Genomic DNA, 23,934 nt, shown 5'->3' on the forward strand with positions numbered 1-23,934 from the left:
GTCTGGGTGGTACACGATGGGCAGACATGTTCGAGGGATGCTGGGGTACAATTCGGTGTGGTGGGAGCTGAAAATACAATGTCAAAATAAAGAAATAGAAAAAGCACTGCTGCATTACATTCTACATGGAGCTATTTCCCCTTTGGCCTAATAAGCATTCTTGGGACAGACATGTTTGTTTGTGTGTGCTGCTCACCTCCCCGTCCCTTCATTATCTGCTTTGTGAGCCATGTTTTTCAGGCATTGCTACTTTCATCTGGAGAGGAAAGTAAGAAGATTACAAACGGATAATGAAATTCATTCACATGCAACTACTGTAAATATTTACCGCAGCTCTCAAGACATTCATGATTCTGTTTGAAAATAAGATTTAATTTAGCAACTTTTTAGCAACTAGTTTGTAGAAATTGCATTACAACGTCACTGCGCAAGCAAGAACAAGGGACAGTACACTATGAATCAAGGGTCCAATTCTTCGCGCATGCGCAATGGTATGTGTACGTTTTCACAGACGCAACTGCACAAGGAAGCGCGAGAACCGACAAACACACACACACACAACCTCCGAACGTATTTGTCACGACATCTCAGCGTCAAATATAAAAGCGTCACCACGGCTAATGTATAAAAAGGGCCGGAACTGTTTTAGAGGACAGAAACTAGCCACAACCGATGTGTCTCACCTGTCACTGTGTGCGGAGTATCGCAGGTCACCGAGCAGCTGCAGGACATGAATGTAATGAATAGAGACGGTCAATGTTTGTCCTCCCCGACAGGCTAAAAGCTCGGCTTGTTTGTCGTTAGCAAGCTAACAGAAAGAAAACGTTTTTTCTCTACTGTTTTCAGTATCTCTCAGCTGCTCCGCTGCTACGTAGGAGACGTACGTAGAATGCGCGCGAGCTCCGTCCCTTTACGCCGCTACCGCACGCGCGCATTTAAAGCAGAACATGCTGCGGTCGAAAAGTTACCTCCTAACAACTTTTCCTTGACCTCGATGGAAAACGTCATGGAATCAAGGAAAGATGTGAAGGAGAATGGGGAGTTCACTAAACTACGTAATTATGAAGCGATGGCGGATGTCACTGACGTAGATCTGCCAATGAAACTACAAAAAGCGCAACTATGCACCTATTACATCTATTGAAACCGGAGCTCCTTTTCCTGCTGCTGTCACACTTAACAATCAACATGCTTCAGCAGAAACTGATGATTCACTTGTGCAATATCATTGAAGCTGTTCAATAACAATATTTACTTTTGCATCAATGTGGATTAAGAATGTGTTCATTTACAGTTTGCTATATTCACTTTTCTTTTTTGTAACCTCCGTTGGCAGTTGCGCCGCCTGTTGTTTTTGGTAGTTTGATCGATTTGTTTGACACCACTCTCATTCTGTGAAGCCCCCTCTTCTGCATCTGATTGGCTAATCCTACCTGTAACATATATTTGTTAAATTTGTTGCTGATGAACAAGATTGGTGGATGGTAGGTTAATGACTTCAAGCAGCCTTCTTGTATCGTGTTCTCATATATAATGAAAATATCCGGATTATGATAGATTTCTTTCTTATAGATGGAATAAAATTACCAATCCGTAGGAAATTGAACTTGTGTTGTCATAATTTAATGTTAACATGAATGTTGATTTGGCACACCGATTAACAAGAAAACTACATTTATGAATGTCATGAATTTTGCTTCAGACTAAATGTCCCCCCCCCCCGGTTCAATGAAATCACCTGACTTTTTATCGGTTGCTTTGTGGGCTAACGTTCACGAGACATTCAGACAATACCAAATAGAACATGGACACGTCCACCGAGAGAGTCGATAAGATGTCAGTCATCACACCTGTACGAGCCCACACCGTCCTGACAAGAGGTCGACGGTAATCAACGGAAATATGGAACACCTGTGTGGGAGGATAATGTGTGCAAAGGCTTCAACTTTTCTGTGCATTTGCATTTTCATTTCTCAAACTGATAAGCGAGTTATACTTTATGAACTAAGCATGCAGCGCTGTAGCAGAGTTCAGCTTCTGATTGAAACAAAAACACACAAAAAATCTGTCACAGCAAGCAGCTATGCGGATAAAATATGGTGGCTCCTACTTGCAACACAATGAGCAGCTCTCACTTTTCGGTCAGTGTCACTGGTTGATTATGCATGTGTGCTCAAACGGAATTCCAATTGCTAAACACAAGAATGAATGGTCTCCAACATAATGCTGAAATTGAGCCACTTTAGCTGCTAACGCTCTCCCATAATCATCAGGATAAATGACTCAAAAACAATTATGCTAACAAGCTCTTCAGTAATGCTACTCAGTGGATTAATTAGTGCATATTTGAGTGACGTCATACTTCACTCATAACACATTGGTGGCATTAATAGGAACTTTGGAGGTTATTAAGTAGGAGCTCCAAAAAAGTAGTCAGGGGTGAAGAATGTGTGGCGTCATCTTGGATTGTTATTCTATTCCAAGAATGTTTCCACCCACAGACACAAAGAACCCGTCATCATAACATAACGTCAACATAACCGGCTCCGCTAGTCCATGACGATGTGTCCTTGGGCAAGACACTTAACCCCAAATTGCTCCCTCAGGCTGTTCCTGCGGTGTATGAATAGGTATGAATGTTGGTTAGAGTCCTGATGGGCAGGTGGCACCTTTCATGACACCATCAGTGTATGACTGGGTGTGAATGGCTGAATAATGGCATGTAGTGTTAAAGCGATTTGATTGGTCGGAAGACTAGAAAAGTGTGACACAAGTACAGTCCGTTTACCATTTCTACCATTTTATTTCATGCATACCATGTGGTGTGATGGTGGGGCAAAGACACTTTGCTGTAAGCTTCATTAAACATGATGCCAGAACAGAGGATGTTTCCTGCTGACTTGGTGGATATTAAGTCTCCATGAGATTTGTTTCCGGTCGTTGACTTTATATAAACAGTGGATGTAGTCGCCGTAACGTCATCCATTGGTTTGTAGACTGAGGTTGTCGCCATCTTGGACTTTGGCCGTCACCATCTTGGTTTTTGCAACCAGTGAATGGAAGTGACCATATTTGGACTCCGGAGAAGTGACGTAGAGATGATGTATGCAGCTCTGGTAGCAACCTGTCAATCACAAGGTTGCCCCGCCCTAAATCATACTCTGCTTTATGGTCTGTTTGACTCTAAATGGACCATAATTTACTAAATGAACATCATGCTGTATTGAAGGAGACTTGAAACTAGAGATTGAGATCATAAACTCATGTTTACAATGTTTACTGAGGTAATAAATCAAGAGAGAAGTAGGGTTATTTTCTCATAGACTTCTATACAATCAGACTTCTTTCTTTTTGTTTCAGGCACTCACATTTACTTCACTTTTCAGAACAGGTGGTTGCTGCCTGGAATATGTGTCCAGTAGTCACTCTCCTCTAGGTCTACAAACTGAAAAACACATCTGGTGTATAACCCGGTGAGTGCTCCGTAGAGCTGAGGGGAACTGCAGATTCTGGTGATAATTCTGTGTGGGTTTGTCACTACAAGTGACTCCTTTCACATTACACATAGTCGTCTGATCCAAAGGTAATGTCAAAATTAAAACAACTGCAGCTTTAAGTTAACTTCTAGCCATCACGTCGATACCATCTATACATATATATACAACAACCATCTATACAAACTGGATTCAGACCCTGAGCAGATGGATTTGTCTATTGAGTGAAAGGTATTTGTTGTCAGTGTGACATTGCTGTCAGAGGCAGCTGTGACAGGCCAGTTTCATGTTCCCACAGCTCTGAAATAACACCTCTGACAGCAAAATCTAGACAAATCTAGTTTTCCATAACTCCCCACTGCCCTTCATTCTAATTAGCGTTGTGTGATTCTGATGACTATGAACGTCGAGCCCGGTGACAGTGAGATATTCCTGTGCTTGCAGACAGACCTCCTGGGGTGACCAATGGGGATTTATTTCTTTATTGTTTTCCTCCAATTCAGCGAATGCCTCGCAGTGGAATTGTTTAGAACCTAATGTATGATAGATTATGCAATTTCTCCCCTGCAATGCCGCTGGAATATTAAGTTGTTTCACTCACCTTGTTAGATTCATGTTGCAAGAAGGCTGCATACACACTGCTGGGTATCGTTTTATTTGTTTCTCCCAGTGGTTTTGAATACCAGGGACATAGCAGCATCCTCCGGAGACATTAGGTGGATCATTTCTTTCTATTAAAGCTCAGGGAGTCTATCGGTTTATCAGAGGGTAGTTTAGTATGCTTCATGGAACCAAACTCAGCTCTAGGAGAGTCCTACAGCAGTTGTAAGACATCTTTGTGATCTTTGTGGACAGATGGATGAATGGATGGATAGATGAACAGATGGATAGATGGCTGGAGAGTAGATGGATGGATAGATGGATAGATGGATAATGGATGGATGGATGAATAGATGATGGATAGATCAATCAACAACCAAAAGTGTTGATGCTGGTAGCAGCTAATTGAATGTTTAACGCGTGCTAACTCGTCTGGATGGCAGGGGCACAATGCCACAACTATTGGCAACATGAACACACATATTTTTGACGACGTCGGTTGTAAAACTGAAGCAGTTGATCATTTGCTACTCCTCTCGACTGGTTAAGAGCAGTGAAGAGTCAGCAGGAAGGTTGAACACCGACAAAATATCTTCAGTGGGAATCACTTCAACGATGTGAGCACAAAAAAGATTAGCCTGATGGGTCCAATAGTATGCGAGATTAGCCTTGGACCAACAGACAGATGCACATACACACACACACACACACACACACACACACACACTCACACACACACTCACTCACTCAACTGCATACATATTCTCCTGGCAGAAATTAAATTAAAATAACTCCAAAAGGTAACACTATTACTCAAGTGGGACTATCTTCCTGTTCTGTTGGAAGAGGCTGTGAAACAGCATTTAGGCGATCATGTTGAGACAGAAAATGCATTGAAAATATAACATTTAAAGGAAAAGGGTGTGGGGTGGTGCTTGGGGATTTCAACCTTTTCTTTCATCGTATTTCATTTTTAGCATGGATCTTGTGGGCAAAGATTTTAGTCCACACATTTGCTGCCAGCATCCATATTGTGATTCATGGTGCTGGGCCAAAGGGTGGAGCCGGCGGCTGTGCGTGATTAGGTGACGTTTTGAATTTACAGATGACTGAATTATCCATTTATTTAGGTTGTAGTTCCGCGCCCTAACCAGCAGGTGGCCCAATCAAAAGGGTAAGTTCCTTACTTTTCGGACTATAAGCCGCTACTTTTTACCCCACGCTTTGAGGCGTCGGCTTATAGTCCGCTGCGATTTATATACGGATTTTTCCGTAGATTTTCTCCGCCACAACAACCACCGCAACTTCCGGTTCCGGTCTAACACAACATTTACTAGCTCCCGACACAGAACAGTTGCTACCAGCAACCCCTCTGCTACCAGCTGTTACTGACAGGGTCACTACAATATGGATGAAGTACCTTTGACCTACCTCTCACTAGGACTGTTAACAAAAAAGGTTGAACAGCAAGATGCTTTTAACAGTACATGTCCGACTCGCTGGCTTCTAAGCTAATTTTAACATTATGGCCAATGGGGAAATGCTAACCGCGATTAGCATTAGCGAATATATAATATATCTTTGTACATCTTTTCATACATAGACATACTTGCATTACAGACTAAGGTCTCTCACGGCTACCAAACGAAAAGCAATGAGGCAATAACTGTTGTTGCTCATAGCTCTGAATAGCTGTTGTGCTAGCAGCAACTGGCCAAGCCAGTTAGCTGTAAATGCTATTCAGAGCTATGAGCAACGTAGACACGCTGCATGAGAAGAGCAGCTTTTTCTCAAGTCACGGAGCAGTGTGAAAGAATCCACCATCACCAACGGGTTCCGAAAGGCTGGACTACTACGAGATGAAGAGGACAGCGCAATGAGGAGGACAACGCAAGCTCAAGGGCGGATTTGCCTCGGGAGCAAAGTGACACTGAGGGTGCAGAGCAGCTAGCAGAGCTACGAGCTACGAGCAACAACAGTTATTGCGTGTTTTTGTGTGCGTGTTTTTGAGTGAGCGAAATAAATCATCTTGGTTTGCAATATAACTCTGCTGTCCTGAGTCCTGTTGTTGCTCGTAGCTCGTAGCTCTGCTAGCTGCTAGCACAACAGCTACGGTATTCAGAAGCTACGAGCTATGAGCAACAACAGTTATTGCCTCGTTGCTTTTAGATTCTAATGAGAAGACACGCTGCTTTGTTTTACTTCTTCCGTTTGGTAGCCTTGAGAGACCTTAGTCTGTAAGTATGTCTGCATGAAAAGATGTACGAATATATATTATATTCGCTAATGCTAATCGCGGTTAGCATTTCCCCATTGGCCGTAATGTTAAAATTAGCTTAGAAGCTAGCGACATGTTATCATGTTCAGAGAAGAAGACAACTTTAGTACTGTTAAAAGCATCTTGCTGTTCAACGGGGACACCTGCGGCTTATAGACCAGTGCGGCTTATCTATGTACATATTTTTTATTTATTTTTTACTGCCAGCTGTTGCGGCCTATATCCCGGTGCGCTTTATAGTCCGGAAAGTACGGTACTGTATATAGCTGCACAGAACAGGCTTCTAATTTTGTCAAATGTTTTGGAGGAGACTCGTGAAAATGAGACTTTCTAACTTTTTAGATATGTAAAGTGTTCTGACCTACAGAAAGCAACAATAACACAGGCAGGACGTATGAATCATGGATTCACACTCCCACAACACAAACATCACATAGCAATGAAGCTTCCGCACATCTGCCATTCATTAACAGTGATCATTCAGAGATGGGCAAAGATAAATCAAAATGTATTTTGATACAAAATACAAAATACCCCTCAAATAAATGTATCAAATTAAAATACAAAATACTGGTGCCAGAAAATGTAACAAAATACAATACATGTATTTTGTATTTAAAATATAGGAAATACTTTTTCCTGGATTTTCCGTTTTCTCACAATTTGGTAGAGCAGAGCATTCAGGTTTGGGCTATATAATATAATAATAATACCATATAATGATATGTAATGTACCCAAAGCTCTGGTGAAGCCCACAAAAAGGAAGAACAGTCACAGAATGTCAGTGTAACTAAGCACATCTGTGCTTGTTGATGGTCCTTCTTGAACATCATCTTGCTGAGACATGTTGTCCACCTGGCCAACTGTAGAATGTATGAAATAATAAAACTAAGAATACTTTCATAATATGCCTTTTAAATAAAATAAATTGGATATTTAATGTTTTAAATTTTTTAACAAATGGACATCTACTGTCATAGCCTGGCTAACTGTGAATTATATTATCTGCCAGTAATTGATATGGCATTATGACATTCACATTGAGAAGATGCAGCATAACTTGTAATACAGTGCAAGATTAGATGGCCAGACGTCTCTTGATAAGGTTACCATGAATACAAGCTCCCAATCTCACTCTTCCTATAGCTAGCTACTCCACTGATAAGTTAACTTGCTAAACACTGGCAATGCACTAGCCTAGACAGCATGCTAGCATCATTAGCATGTTAGCATCGAGCTTGATATTATAACCATCACCACTTATATACAACAGGCTATGTAGCCAGACCCAGACATCAATTATACATCAAGCTAGTTGACATCTGTCACACTCAGATAAAATATTTAACTTGACAGACAATCCGTTAAACTTGAAGATCTGAAGACTGAACTCGTGAACTGTTTTTTGATTGGTGGAGAAAGTATTTTTAGTATTTTAAATACAAAATTACTCCACTCTAAAGTATTTTGTTACAAATTACGTTAGATTTTTATCGGCCCTATCAAATACAAATTACAAAATACTCAAAAGTAATTGAAATACGTATTTCAAATACAAGTAATAGAAATACTGCCCATCTCATTAAACACACTTTCTCTGAGAAAGATCCCATTACGTCCGTGGAGGAACCGTGAGGAAGATTCTTTCCAAACGAGACAACAGAAACACAGAAATGAGAAAGCATGGGAGCTCAGAGGGAAACACTGCTGTCTTTGGCTCTCTGTATGCTGTCATGCTGTCATGAACAGCCCATGTTGTAGATCAATGTAACACGAGGCTGAGGGTGGTTTAAGACTGCTCTCAGCAGTTCTCCTTGAACTGTCTTGAAATAGAGCAACCATGAAGACATAGAGAAAAGCAGACTGCCACTGTAACGGACAGTATGACAGCGGCATGGGAGCCGGATCTATTATTTAAATGATGACTAACGTGATAACCCATCTTCACAAATAGATGAGCTGAACAGCCTTCACACTGTACATCACATCTTCCCTGAACCATGATGTCATGAAGACAAGCAACATGTATGAAATCAGCCGAGTTCACTGATGTACTCTCTGACACAGCAAAGCTACCGCTCATAACAGCTCAACACTTGTTTTCTTTATTTACAGGATTACGTTGTTACGCTTGCTTGTAATGTTACTCCGTTATTATCTCCGTTATTATTGAGACACAAACTAGTAACATGTACAAGTACAAGTCATATATTCTAAACATCGTCCTTCGTAAAGTAACCTGTTTGAGTATTTGTTATTCATTTCACACATCTTCCGTCATACGGTTGCTTGTCCTCATACTAGTTATTCATTAAACATCTTCCTTCATACAGTAACTTGTACTAATACGAGTCATTAATTTCATACATTGTCCTTCATACAGTAACTTGTACTAATACGAGTCATTAATTTCATACATTGTCCTTCATACAGTAACTTGTACTAATACTAGTCATTAATTTCATACATTGTCCTTCATACAGTAACTTGTACTAATACGAGTCATTCATTTCATACATTGTCCTTCATACAGTAACTTGTACTAATACTAGTCATTAATTTCATACATTGTCCTTCATACAGTAACTTATACTAGTACTCATCCATTCTTCTTGATAAGTCTGACTTCACCTTTTTGGCTTTCTTTGCACTGTGAGCATTTGTTAGCAATGCTGAAATGTTTTTTTCTCACCATGAATCAGACATCAGCATTTGTAGAACCAGCATCTTTGAAAAGGCTTTGGATTCACCAAAGCCTTGATGTTTCTAAAGCCTGAAAACAGAGCCAAGAGGAGGTAGAGAAATTACATGCTGAAAGGTTATTATGGAATTTTTGCCCAATGACGCCAGAAAAAAGCTGCCTACCAGCGTTAAGGGATCATTGAAGATGAATTACAATGAATCAGTGGGACGTGAACGGCAATACCAGATTTCATGACAATCCTGATAATAGTTGGTTGACTGACCCACGTTGCCATCCCCAGAAACATGCCAACATATCAATTAACAAAAATATCTAGTTGTTATTAAGGCTATACTCATGACAGTAACAGTATGATCCAAACAGACTGAAAGAGAGTGAAAAGAGACAGCTGCTCATGGGATGATGTTCACAGCTGGAGCATAGGTTTTCCTTCGGGCTCAGATGATCCGACATATCCGGAGTTATATCCAAACATTCCTCGATTCCTTACTGTGATTGTTGGCGCTGGTGCACAGTATGTGGCCTGCTTACCAAAGCTACAAATTAAGGAGAGACAACGTACGGCAAAAAGATTCCTGTAAGTGTCTGGAATTCAACCCATTTCCAAACTATCCTTGTGCACGGTTACTGGTATGTGTTTTGTGAAAATAAAGGGTGGACTTAATGGAAGATGTACAGTGTGTAGGTGTGTTCGAGGAGGACTCTGGAGTCTTAGGACCACACAGGGCACCAGACTGAGCTTTCATCCTTCAATCTGCCAACAGCTGCAGAGACGTGGCTCTCTGCCTGGATGCAAACCGAACGATAATCAATCAAGCAGTTGACTTAACGTGCCAAGACACACTGCAGTCTGTCAGTGGCTAGAGATATTCTAATATCCTGTGTCTTTACTGCACCAATGTTATCAGTGAATCTGTTTAGTCTGAGAGTTTTTAAAGGTGTAAGAGTGTGCCGCAAACAACGGTCAGTACCCAGAAATCCTGCAATTTGTGGATTTTATACAAAAGCGTTAAACGCCATGAGACACTGTTGGGTCCAGTTGTCTTTGGCCGGAGCTCTAACTGCTTTTCAGGAAACAGTTTATATTTTACTGTTGGGAATGTGCCAACATTTTGGGAAATTTGTCGACATGCTGTTTTACCGAGAAGTGAAAGAGAAGCTCAACGTCGACTCCATGTATGTGGGTTAAATGAGATGGCTCCTTGAATTATTCAGCCTTTAAGGGGCGACTGTGGCTCAGTGGGAGAGCAGGGTCGTCCTTCAATCAGAGGATCGGCAGTTCGATCCCAGGCAAGTCCATGTTGATGTGTCCTTGGGCAAGACACATGTACAGTCCATCTAACATTTACCTTTTCCTCAGCACGACTAGAAGCAGGGTTAAACAGCTAACTTGCATCAGGTCAAAATGCCAATGCCTAACCTTTACCATCTGTGGTTAATGCCTCAACCTAACCATAACTATTCACGGTCAATTCCTTCCCTTAACCACTCACGGTCAATGCCTAACCTTAACCATCTTGTGAGATTTTTGCAAATTGTGGGGTACCACATGACCAATGTTGGCTAGTTGTGCATATTTGTACAATTTTACATTTCATGTTTTTATTTCTTGAAAAATCAAGACATTGTTTACTGTAACTTTTCCTGTCGCTGATTCCTGAATTCCGGCTGCACAGATCTGATGAGACGATTGCTTCTCAATCAGATGCCATTGACCAGACACACTGAACAAATAGAAGCGTCATAGTCAGAGACTTTGTTTCATATGCAAATCTGAATGTCTAGAACTTCGAGAAAACTGCTGAAAAGAAGAAAGAATGCAGCAAAGTGAGAATAACATTGTTTATGGTTCTGGGAAACCGGTTGCTGTTGCTGCACATCCAAGCTGCCACAGTCAATACGGACCAAAGACTTCAGAAAAGAAAAGGTCTTTCATATCAAGGCAAAGTTTATGAAGTCTTCTGAATTTTTTATGGGCTCCAAATACTCTGTTACTGTAGGACTGCAGAAATCACCAGCTTGGATGTCAGTGCTGTCACAATGTCCTTTAGCTAAAGGTACGTTGTAAGAAATGATTTTTCAGACAAATGGCAGCCATCACTTTTGTCCAATGAAATAGCTAAATCTGTATCAATGCATCACTTCAGAGTGTGGAGCGAAGTGGAGTTCATTTCATATTCGTACACTGTAATCTTCCAGAGTGGATTTTCATTTAATGTTATATCTGAAACAGTCCCAGATTGATGAATAAGACAAACCCCCATTTTTCTCTGAAGTTCTTCTACAAGGCAAACGCTGTGTTCCATTGTTATCGTTTTATCATTCTGAATAGCTGAGCATCTGCTCTGACACTTCTACGACGTTAGTTTGATTGATTCACATATTGGCATGAAAGAAAAAAGACTGGGATGTTATTCTTACAGTTACAGTTTTTGGATACAGTGATGGCACGAGCCAAACACATCCAGATGGTGCTGCCTGGGGTCCCATCGACGCTCCTGCTGCCGCTCACGACTCATCTCACAACACAAATCTCAGGAGTTTTGGCAAGACAAAAGAGATAGATCGGAGTAAGAAGACCCTATAATGAATCCAAGCTACACAATGTCAAGACTTTCAAATGCGGGTTCAGGGTTTAATGTAGTTTTACGTTCACAGTTGAATACATACTGACGATTAGGGGATTATTTAAATGTCTCAAGGATTTAAATCATGCATTAAACTGAGTCAAAATGTTAATGTGCTTACTCGAGTTTGATGAGTAGGATCAAGGTTAGCATTCCAAGTCAAGACATCATTAAGGAGGGTCTGTATTTACCTCTCCGAGGATATTTAACAGAGCGCTGCAGGGATGTATTTTTGTAGACCATTCCCGGAAGTTAGCATTGCCCTGGTACCCTTGTCAAAAAGGCAATGGGATTTTGGATTATTGCAACAAATATGTCCATGTGGCAAACACAACTTTAGGATACTAACACATTTATTTTTTCAGCAAGATTCACAAATCTTCACAAATGAACACAGAAGTAAAGAGCTAAAGTTAGGCTATGTCAGAAGTGCAAAAATGCAGCCTCATTTCTCAGTTTTGCGATTTACTCCTCCAGCACTCTATTGTTCTCTTTTAATGCTAGGACGATCTGACACACTGTAGGGATGCTTTTTAAACCCAGTCAACAAGTCCTCCACATTAAACGAGCCTTCTAAAATCCCATTACACAATAAAACAATTTTCTGATCAGACCACTTATGGTTTGGGTGAGATACAAAAGTGACTTTGGGGAAAGATTTAAAATAACTACTTAGTTAAGGTTTGGGGACGATAGTGGTCACGCTTAAAATAAACCAACATCAGGACCCCATGGTGACATGTTATACCCATCTCTCTTTCCCCTCATTTAATTCAGGGCTCCTCTACTGTCAAATACATTTGTGAATGTCCCAAGAAAGCTCTGAGTAACACTTATTTCCTTCTTTTCTCCCGATGTACAAGAGTACTTCATTAGCATGGCGATTAGAGGTCTTGAGCGTATGTTCTTGGGCGTATGCTGAAGCTGAAACTGAACTGATCGTCATTTTCATTCGTGTCTTGATGAATGCCAGTCTGACCACCGATTACCTTGATGTGTACTGATGAGTGAAATGCAAATCTACTGTCTGTTTATGTTTATGTCACAAAGACATACCGGAAGATTAATCAAAATTATCGGCACTAACTAAGTAACGCAAACCATTGCTTGTACATGCATTGACAAGTGACATTACAGACACAATTGATAGACGGTCCAGCCACATTCTCGGTTTTCACACGGTCTTGTTAATATTTATCCTGGAATGTGTCAGTTACTTAATGATGAACAAATACTGTGTGGCATTTCTAAGTAAAGGATTTCTCTGCCGTTCCTGTAGTTATGTTAATATATAAATCCTCCTTTATCTACCTTCCATATGATATTGAGGACAGGATTAAACAACAGAAGCGATGTGCTCCTGACTCAGCTGCCACACTGTCCCTCTCGAGAAAACCATAAAAGCAGCATATGCACCCTGCTGTTCCTGCCATCTTTGAAAAATCCCTTATATTGGCTTGAATAAAGGGGCAGTCAGGGACTTTAACAAGGGTTATCAAAGTCAGTGCTGATGCCGGAATACCTAAGAGGAAGAGATCAAGAACACGAATGCTTAAAGCACTTTTGTCACTTTTGTTTGAACTTCCCTTTGTGCATCACTTCTTCCCTGACGCAGTTTTTTCCTATAAGAGGAGGCTAAAGGTCTATAAAGTTTTAGTTGAGTAAAGGGTTGCAGATGGCCTGTGTGTTGAAGCAGATGTAATCCGGGAGAAAACAAAGGCCTTTCTGTAGAGATGATAGCGCGGTAAGAAGAAAAAGGCCTCTACAGACTTCCTGCATGTCTCTTCTTTCAACTAAAAACAGTGGAAAGGAAAGCACTCGGTCTGTAGAGAGTGCAGGAAGTTGTGGGACGCTGATTAGCTGCTGCGACAGATGGAGTTAGCTTGTGTTTCCAGTGAAATCCTGCAGGCTGCCCACAACCTGAGGTCCCAGGGGCCCTGGATCACATACGATGCACCCTGAGAACATGCAACAAGGTTCCCTTACTTCCACAACTGTTCCTGGACACCTTCAGGGCCCATACGAACATACTCTCCTATTCCATACCTTGGAAGTTGAGAGAATGTATTTCACTCAATCAAAAGGTTTTATCCATAGCTTCTTGTTTTTTAGTCGTTGACCAGATTGAATCTAACACATACTGTACCATCTCAGACTGGATTCCTTCTGCATATGTTTTGACACCGTCACCCCGTCCGATGTGTGCACAGAACCTTATCCATTGTGGAGTCAGCCCTGTAGGCTACAGAGGAAAATATTTTTTGGCAAACGAGCAGGTGCAGATGCGGAAAGGTCCCACGCCCAGATGGCATCCACCCTGATGGGATTACGTGTTCAAACTGGTCTGGGAGAAGAACATCTTGGCTACCTTGGTAAGCCTGCTCCCACTGTGACCGAGACGTGCCGTAAGCATAGAAGATGGATGGATGGTTAGATGGAGTCTTCATATGTGTGCGGCAACAGTTTTGAATTCATATTTATCCTTAAATGTACTTGTGATAGGATGGTATGGGATCGGCCAGGCAGACCTGTAGACTATATGTAAGCAGTGGACGTAGTCATCTAGACGTCACAGTTTGGTTTATGGACTGCGGTTTTGCCTTGTGTTTGGCAGTAGCCATTTTATTTTTTGTGCAACCAGTGAACGGAAGTGACGCCGCATACGGCTCTGGTAGCAACCTGTCAATCACAATGTAGCCCCGCCCTAAAGCGTAGCCTGCTTTATGGTCTGTTTGACTCTAAATGGATCATCATTTACTAAATGAACATCATGCTGCATTGAAGAATACTTGAAACTAGAGATTGAGACCATAAACCCATGTTTACAATGTTTACTGAGGGAATAAATCAAGAGAGAAGTAGAGTCATTTTCTCATAGACTTCTATACATTCTGACTGCTTTTTGCAACTTCATAATTCGCCCACTGATGGCCAGGTGAGAGAATGAATCAAGGCACTTCCTCATTGGCTTCTCTTTTCAGAGTCTGAGGTTGCTGCCTGGGCAGAACCAATCTGGGCCCACTGGGTTTCCTCTTAAGACTCCAATCTTTACACCATCCATTCCAAAACAGATTGAAAGAACGACAAGTACATACTTTTTGGGGACTTGATGTTGTGCAGCCTGAATAAAAAGTAATGCAACATGATCACCACATGCTGACTTTTGCCAACAGCAGCAGCAGCTTTTAGGAGATATGTTATAGTTCCTCCCTGTAGTTCTTGCTGGATGCTGTCTGGCAGACAGAGGTGAAACGCTCAAGGCCGGCTCACGTGGATCTGCTGGCCATATGGGAAGAGATCCTTAATCCCATTTCAAACACAATCACTGCCGTTTTTCAGCTGGCCTTCGGGGCTGCATAAAACAATGGCACATTGTCGACATACAGCGCACGACTGCTGATTGGGTTGACATTTGCAGAGTTCAAGGGCTACTCATTTGAATAACTGTTATAATGAAATGATTTGAGAGAAAAACTCAGGCAAAAGGAAACTGTTTTGTTTTGTTAAACAAATGAGCCCAAATGGCACAGCTTATCATTACTCAATGTTTATTACGTGTATCATTTATAAAGTATAGATTTAAAGGGGACATGTCTTGCTCATTTTCAGGTTCATACTTGTATTTTTGGCTTTCTACCAGCATATGTTTACATGCTTTAACATTTGAAAAACACATTATTTTTCTCATAATGTCTGTGAATATGCATGTATTCACCCTCTGTCTGAAAATCTCAGTTTTAGCGCCTGTCTCTTTAAGACCTCTTAATTCTAAGAAATCGGAATAAATCAGATATAAATCGGCATAGATCTATCTGAATGGCTTGTTGAATCACATGTTTTCTGATCCAGGCAGCAGACAGAAACTGGTTTGTCTTATTTTACAGCTTCATATCATACGATAAAATAGTTTTCTCCCATATGTCCCCCTTTAAATAATTGGATAAGGATTTTGAAAACTGTGGGGATGAATTTGACAAAGTTACCGGGATAATATCTGACAGTTACAGAGCTTTCCCGACAGCAATCATTTCTTTATTGATCTTTTCAGAGTATTGTGACATGTCGAACTGTTACACACACTGCAGTCGTGTTGTTTTTCTGAAGCCAGACACCTCACTGAGAGAAGGAACAGCTGACTACCTCTACCAATCTAGCTGTTGGTTTTATTTTTCCCTTTTGTTTAAAGGCTGGCTTTGTCCACTGGGCTTGGTGTTGGCTTTCATCAGCACAAAGGGAGATGACAACAGAGGCCGTGGATGTTCACTTTACTTGAAGGTCTATTCATCAGCTCACGGCAGGAATGCATCTTCCTGTCACCAAAGGGGTTCGAATTGGCGCAGCTGCAGCCGGAGGGTTCAAAGGGCGAAGGAGCATTTGAGGTGATGCGTGGGTCGTGATTCAAGAGTTTCACAGTCTGAAACTTTCGAGCTGTAATGCCACAACGGAGTTTTTTGCTGCAGCGTAGAGGGCTGTATAGCCACAGGGAGCCAATTTGGAGCAATGCATAATTTGGACGCCTCCTCCGTATCGAGCAACATCCCCTGGAAACCAAAAGTTCCCTGCCGAGCGCCTGCTGGTAGAACATGCATATTTCATGAAATCAGAAGCTGATTGGCTGAATGGGTGCGAATAGTTGCATTCAACAAAACAATCACCATTATAAAGAAAAAAAGAAAAATCTTTTTTTTTTTTTTTAATCCAGGTGGAAGTTCTACAGGTACATAAGACATGACCCCACACCTCTGCCTTCCAGACACACAAAATGCCTGAAATGTTATAATATAATGCAGAGATTTGTCTTTTTTAATGCAAATGTTCATGTAAGAAATGTATTGTTCCATATGATACAAAGAGATCATGTAAAAACTACACACGTAGAATACATCTAAACTTGGTTGATTGATAAACCCATGCTCACTTTTAAAACTATTCCAACGACTTCACCTTCCTCTTACACATTTAAAGGGCCAGTGTGTAGCATTTACGGGAATCTATTCGCAGAAATGGAATATAATATTCATAACCATGTTTAAGTTAGTATATAATCACTTGAAACTAAGAATCTTTGTGTTCTTGTCAGCTTAGAAAGATTTGTTTATATCTTCATCAGGAGCCGCTCCCTGTCATGGAGTCCGCCATGTTTGTACAGTAGCCCAGAAAGGACAAACCAAATGCGCAAGGCACTCTGGAGAGGGCATATTTACGTTACCTGAAGGCCATCGTAGTTCTCGGACACGCTCTCGGGTGTTAGTTCGTTGCCATCTGCAACCTCACCACCAGATGCCACCTGATCCCGCACACTGCTCCTTTAAAGCTGCACTAAACATAATTTTCATCATACTTACAATGGATCCACTTTCTATCAAGTCCATTCCAGTTTTAATTGCGGCCTCAAACGCTGAATTCCCCTCTCACTTGTTTATTCCTGAGTAGTCAACAGCAAGCCGTTAATCTCAACCAGAGCACGGAGGGTAAAAGTCTCCAGCATCCTGTTGGCTGGCACAGGCAGCAGTGAGGGCACACGTCTGTCAATGCCCCGCTCTTTCTTCACTCTGCTCCGTCCAAACACACTGTGCAGCCAAACAGGACGGGGCTGCCAGTAACTACAACAGGCTGACACACACTGCCAAACACAGAAGAGGCTATATGACCCTCGTTAGCCCAATTTGTTTCATTTAAGCTGATTTGCGATTCACTGTTTTTGGTTAAAGCTACTGTGAGTAACTTTTAACTGGTTGTGAAAGCGTTTCAAATGAATACTGAAGCCTCTGTATGACCTACATAAGTAAGTGAACGAGACTGTTACGTGCCGTGTTGTGCATGAGCGAGAAGATTTCTATTTTGTTATTCTTTAAGCTTGTCACTGGAGCCATTGGGGCGGATTCAGTGCAAAATCAGATGATGTAATGCAGGTTCACCAGAAACTCCTTCAGCTCAGATTCCGGCAGGGACCGGTCCACCGTGGACAGACCCAGATCCGGCTTGGCTGCAGCCTCGGACCTGCAGTTGGGAGGCACGGGAGAGCCAGAACCAGGATTGAGCGTATGAAGACTGTCGGATCCCTGCAGCGGTAAAATGAGAGGTTTTCTAAAGGAACTCTGCTGCTCGGAAACACTACCACTTTAGTCCACAGGGACCGCCAAAGTCAACACGAAATGAAACTTAATCTAGGTGGCAAGTTTCATTCCATTTTTGTACAAAACTGGGGGCAAGAAGGTGATCAAGGCATGAAGCTTTAACTTATCTGCCCACGTTTGCATTTGACGTGGGCCTTACTGCTGGTGCATGTGGAGCCCATTGTCAGACAGAGATGAAATATGTGAGGCAAGTACAGATGGAACACAGCATGATTCGGACAATGTTGAGTCGACCAGAGTCTTGTAAAGTCTCTGTAGAGTCTCCACCACATGTTATTCTTATGAAAGAGTCCGCTGACTGAGAACCAGTGACGCGGGTCGGGGCCGCTTTGTCCCCTACAGTGCCTTGCTAATGGAGATTCCAGACTACAACACCACCCATTTCCCTCTCTCTCAGAGTTCACGTTTGTCCTACAAATCACTGCTCTGTCTCCTTCAGATAACCCGTCAGACTGAGGCCCGGGTGAAAGTCACTCCTCTTCAAGTATAGTAGCAGGAATGTGTCTGTGCTGTTGGCAGAAAAGGATCCAGTGATGGTGCATTGGTGCTTCGACCAGGTATTCGTATCTCCTGTATATCATTAACTACAGACCTCGGCGTCCTGCGTTCTGCAGGGAATAAGAATTTGCAGTTGAGCTTGTGCCAGAAGTTAACTACAACATGCTGCACGTATCATCGTCGTTCATTGAGAGGCAGATATTTCTAAACCTTTTGAGTCTCCCAGGCAGCGAGGGGGAAAAAAAACAATACTCAAGTATTCTAATTATACTTTCAATGCACATTGCCGTCTGAATATAGTTAGCCTGGAAGTAATTTCATGCATTTCTTCCCCAAAAAGTTTTAGCCAGTAAAACACACTGAATGAATCAAGAACATACCAGGAATTTAAAATCTCCATTGTGTTTCCTGTAGTTTACCCCCCCCACGTACTTAAATAGTGCCATTCAAGGACAGCCCAAAGGATAGCACATCAGCCGAGTTGTACATTGCGTTATGATTCCGTTTCCTTTTAAAAGCCCCAACAATGACTTATTTGTTATATAACTGCTGTACCTAAGCAACGTCACACCCAAATGTTGACTTATTTGTTTAGTAATTTCCATGCTTTGGTAAAGCCACTTCTATAGTTATTCCAACCCGAAGATTGACTTATTTGTTTCATAACTTCCGTATTTAAGTAACGTCACTTCCGTAGTTGTTATAACCCAAACCATGATCTTTTCCTAAACACAGCCAAGTAGTTTTGTTGCCTGCAGGGTAAGAAAACAAGTAACTATGTCCTTGCCCTATCCTGTGTTTTGTGTGTTCTTTTGTTGCAAAAGTTCTGCATTTACAGTGGAAGAAACGAATCATAGGAGGCCCACAGACACGAGTTACAAAAATGTATGTTTTATATTTACAATCTAGCATTTTAGACCGTATCAGAGGCGTTTCCGATACTGGTATTAAAACAACTCTATATGCAACATGTCCGCTCTTGAGACGGACATAACAAACGTCCTGGCACATAACCTCTGAAAGGTCTTCGTCCAAAGCTATACAGCTCGTGTACTTTACGAATGTTCTACTTGGGAGATAACATTCATTGCAGCTGCTCGGATTACATTAAGTAATAATCTTCAAGTACATCTGGCACACATGATCTCACTTTCCTCAAGCGCCATCTGTTTTGGAGAAGACAGTGACAGCAATCTAAATACTCTGCCAAACTGGAAACAATAGTTATCTCAATGTCGTTCAATTTTCTTTCAGACTTCAATTTTCCTGTTAATGTATTGAACCGGAACCGCAAGTTGAGACATAACTCGCAGCCAACATCGAAGTGGAACTCATTTGTTTGAGGCCCCTGCCAAGCCTCTTTTCAATGGACAATGCAAGCGGGACACCAGTGGGTCTTGAACCAGATGCTCCCTGGTGACCCCACACATGAAGCCTGACTCCCCGAGGCCTTCCCCGGCTATTTCAAAGTCTCGTCTGCGTCTGGCAGCTCTCCCTGGAGATCACACTGGGATTCAACAATTCTCACCCATGCGTTGTCGAGTCCCACTCTGTGTTTTACAGCAGGGCTGAGCCTGATCCTGTTATGCGCACGCAAAAATCCAGGTTTGTTCACTCTGCTATGGCAACCCCTCTGTGATCTTGTTATCCTGCACTGTGTCATCTGTGCGAGTTCAGACAAAAAACACAGTTAACCCCAGGGAGCCGTTCTGCCAGAGCCAAGTCTATTCTTATGTGTGAAAAATAAGGCAGTTGGCCACGTAGTTGAATAAAAAATGTCAGCCTAAAAGCAAGTTTGGCCGTGTCCTTCTACTGCCCCAGCCCTTAACACTCTGAATGCGAGTCCTCTCTATTGTTTTACCTCATCTCTCATCTCTAGTTGAAAGCCGGCCCACTCCCCTGGCAGTGTGGTCTTATCTGCGATCAGAGCTGATCTGTTTATCACAGCAGCGACCACCACTTCACCCCAGGCCCTGACAGCTCCTCATTAAGAGCCTTCTACGAGCTGCTGGGAGGGGTCCAGACTGCCGATCGGGTCGACACGACGAGCGTCTAGCATGCCACATTTCATCCCAAAACAACCGCTCACACTCCCTACACTCTTTGAACTCAGACGTCCTCTGGAGGTGCCGAATTTACGACGCCCCTCCAAAAGGGGCCAACCTCAAAAAAAGCAGGGAGTGTCGTGAGGTGCAAGATCGGTCTCAAGTCGTAACGTTATTACCCTCCTGGTGTTTGCCGTCACGGGGTCATGCTCCCTCCAATGAGATGATAGGATGAATTATTTCTTTGCCAGGTGCGAATTCAGGGACATGCTCAGTTGAATGACATGCTTCCTTACCCCCTCCAGGGAGTAGGGCTCAACGGGTAATTGAAAACAGGCCGGTTTTTGAAGGAGATTTGTTCTTTTGTGGGTGGTTGAGATAGCCTATGACCTTGCATCATACATGAACTGCAACTGACAGGAGACAGACAGTAGCATGAGTAACGGCGTGAGTGCGCGGCTCTTGTTGAGCAAAGGTTACGGCCTTCCTTTTAAGAGGTACATGTAAGATCCTTGAAAACGCAGCGGTGGGCAGCGCCTGAAGTTCACCCCGGGGGCCAACAACATGGCTCTAAAGAAAATATAAGAGAGTGCAGCAGCACAGTAACTCTGGCCATGCAGTATGACTACATGCTGCAAGCTAAATATGAGAGGACAAATAGAGTGGAGTAATAGCTTTAACCAGCTTATTTTTTCTTTTTGGGCTGATCACTTATGTGAGTTCATAGTAATGTAGTTGGCCACAATGCTGTATGTGGACTTTAAGAAGAAAAACGCAGATTTATGCACACAAAAGTCAAGCATTCAGCTCGCCTATTTCTTTAAATGTGTGTTGTTGCTTGTGCGAAGCTATAGCTGGGAACCAACTAGCCTATCTTAGCATTAATACTGAGAGCAAGAGGAAAGCCTTGTCAAAACTAAACAAATATAGATAACCAGAAACTCTTCAGTTCACTATTAACACGTATCTCCTTTGTTCTACACAAACAGAAATGTAAGAATGTTTCACAGGGAGTTACATGCTGTAGCTGGTTAAGGTAGGCCTACCTTGTAACACAACCTTGAATTTTTTTATGCGGGCTTGTTGAACCATTACTCTTCTGTATCTTTATATTGCAAATAGCTGTTTGCTGCTCTATTAATGCTCTGAATTCCATAAAAGCTTTAAGGTTTTAATTTTAGGCTGCCTTCAAACATCTGGCCGGGGACAGCAGAAGTAAAGTAGCCTCCCTGGCTAACTCTGGCTCACTTACAGTTTAACTGCTGATTGGTGTGCATTGTCCCTGCAAAATAAACAAACAAATAAAATAAATAAGTATAGGCCTATTTTTAAGACAGATACAGGCTAGCTTTCAGCTTAATAAGCGCTAATTACTTCCTGGTTGTTGCTCCATTGGACACAATTGGGAGTGACTGTATCAAATCATTTATGTCTCCCCAAGAACGTAACGTCAATAACATTACATATTCCCACCAATTTGTTGCGAACGACACTGACTGCAATGTCTGCTTAATGATTTCATACATTTATATTCTCAAAGAGACTTATGGCTATGTTTACAGCCTTTGTTAGAATGTATTGTTGAGGTTACCTATATTATTTTGTGTAGCACTTATAGCTTTTTTCATTGAACATTTAATTAGCCTACATGTCATTTGTATTAACTTGTTCAACATGGCCAAGTCAAAAAAAAAAGTCCCCCTCTGTTGTGTACGTGTGGGCCGACCCAGCCAGCAGAGAGCCTGCTCTGCATTACTGAGTCCTGATGGGCTCTCCTCCGGACTCTCCAGAAGTCGGGGGAAAACTTTTCGTACCTCCCCCTCTCTCTCTCTCCCTCCCTCCCTCCCTCCGCCTGCCCGGTCCCAGCAGCGCTGCGATGGTCAAAAGATTCCCACTCGCGGCGCCCAGGAGGACGGTAGCTCGCGGCTCTCTCCAGCCCATCAGTCCGCACGCGACAAGGTAACGCAGACCGCTGTTTTACTGGTTGGGACGTCAAAACAGCGTCGCCGTGCTTTGCGCCGAGGCTCCGTTCGCCCGCTATACAGTTTGACCCATTGTAGAAACTTTATGAGTCGCTCCACACGGAGCTACTTTCTTGGTAAACTTCAGGTGGATTGGTGAATTGTACTTATTGTTGACTGCACCCCTGTAAAAGTATATCAGTTGGGTGAGTTTTTTTTTTTACAGTAATCAGGTGGAAAAAGACGACAGGTTGCCATGTTTGTGCACAAGGTCTTTAAAGACAAAGTGTCTCTATTTTGTGTTTATGGTGGAAACATTAGTTATATAAAGGCTCAAAATGTTGCTAATTGCATGTGGCAGATATACTTCATATACTTCTTTAAAGTTTTTTGTAACATTGGTGTTGTTCCAGATTGTCTGCAATACGCAATCACGAGTTTAAAGTGATTATAACTTAATTGTGCCTTTAATATATAGCACTGCATACATGAATCTCCCTGTGTGTATTCCACAGTGAGGTATAAAGTCTTCTGTGCATTACAAAGCTGCACCAGCATCTGTCTGAGAACTGTAGCGGTTCTTTTTCCTAAGGGAAGCTGTGAAAGAATCCTCTTCTTCTTTTTTTCTGGTCCATGTTTGCAGAGCTTCATGACATCAGGGTTTGTGAGTGTGTGTGTGTGTGTGTGTGCGTGTGTGTGTGTGTGTGTGTGTGTGTGTGTGTGTGTGTGTGTGTGTGCAGGCAGACAGGTTAAAGCTACTCGGTCTGCTTCTACTCTTGCAGCCTTGCCAACTCCTATTAGGTCCGGTACGGTAACGCGGTGTGTCACTTCCACTGACAGGATGGCAGTGATCCTCACTTCTCAGGCTAGTAATGAACTCGGTTTGGTGACAGAAGGCCCCCGGTGGACGGGCTAGTGAAGGAGGCTGTGGCAGAAGCTTCCACTCTGAACGTTTAGAACAAGAAATGCCAATTATTCAACTCTTCTCCTTTTTCTCTGCTTTGTACAAAGCTGTTTGTGGTTCAACCTGCTTGACTCTGACACGGTAAAATATATAAACAAGCCTTTTTATTTTATGGGGACTTGTGAACACTTTAAAGGAATACTTAACCCCCAAAATTACGATTTATATATACAACATTCACCTTGTTTCTGTTTCTTTGAATTCTTGAAGAAAAGCGCTTACTCCATAAATAAAACAATTTAGCTACACTTCCACTGTGTCCACAACATTCTCTGGTGTTGAGTCGTTCATGTGCTTGAATCCCTCTGTGTTGCATAAAGCATGGCTAAGCTAACAAAAGCAGTTTTGAAAACTTCTGAGTGATAAGTGTGAACTGTTCCCAAACTGTTGAGGTCATCCTGTGGTTCCCTCTCTATGTGCGGCTCACGACTCTGATCACAGATGATGATGTGCTTATTCTAGAGCAGATTAACTGCCTTCTGACGGGTACCATTTGTGACAAATCAGTGTTGAATTCAGCACTACATAGATAGTTCATGAATATGAGCGCTGGAATAGAGCAGTTTGAGTTTGTAGTGGGGGTGTGTGTTTACTTGTGGAGATGGCCTGCAGGCTAGCCAGCATC

General features: G+C 42.2%; 1 protein-coding gene across 1 annotated transcript in view; it reads left to right on the forward strand.

Moving 5' to 3' along the window:
* Nucleotides 1-22,247: 22,247 nt before the first annotated feature.
* The window catches only part of fbln2 (fibulin 2), a 68,163-nt gene continuing 66,476 nt past the window's right edge, over nucleotides 22,248-23,934 (forward strand). The window contains exon 1 of the mRNA XM_079266174.1: nucleotides 22,248-22,343. The gene's annotated coding sequence lies outside the window, so the exon portion shown is untranslated. The remainder of the gene's footprint in view (nucleotides 22,344-23,934) is intronic.

The sequence above is a fragment of the Melanostigma gelatinosum genome (genome assembly GCF_949748355.1).
Source record: "Melanostigma gelatinosum genome assembly, chromosome: 3".
Lineage (NCBI taxonomy): Eukaryota > Metazoa > Chordata > Actinopteri > Perciformes > Zoarcidae > Melanostigma > Melanostigma gelatinosum.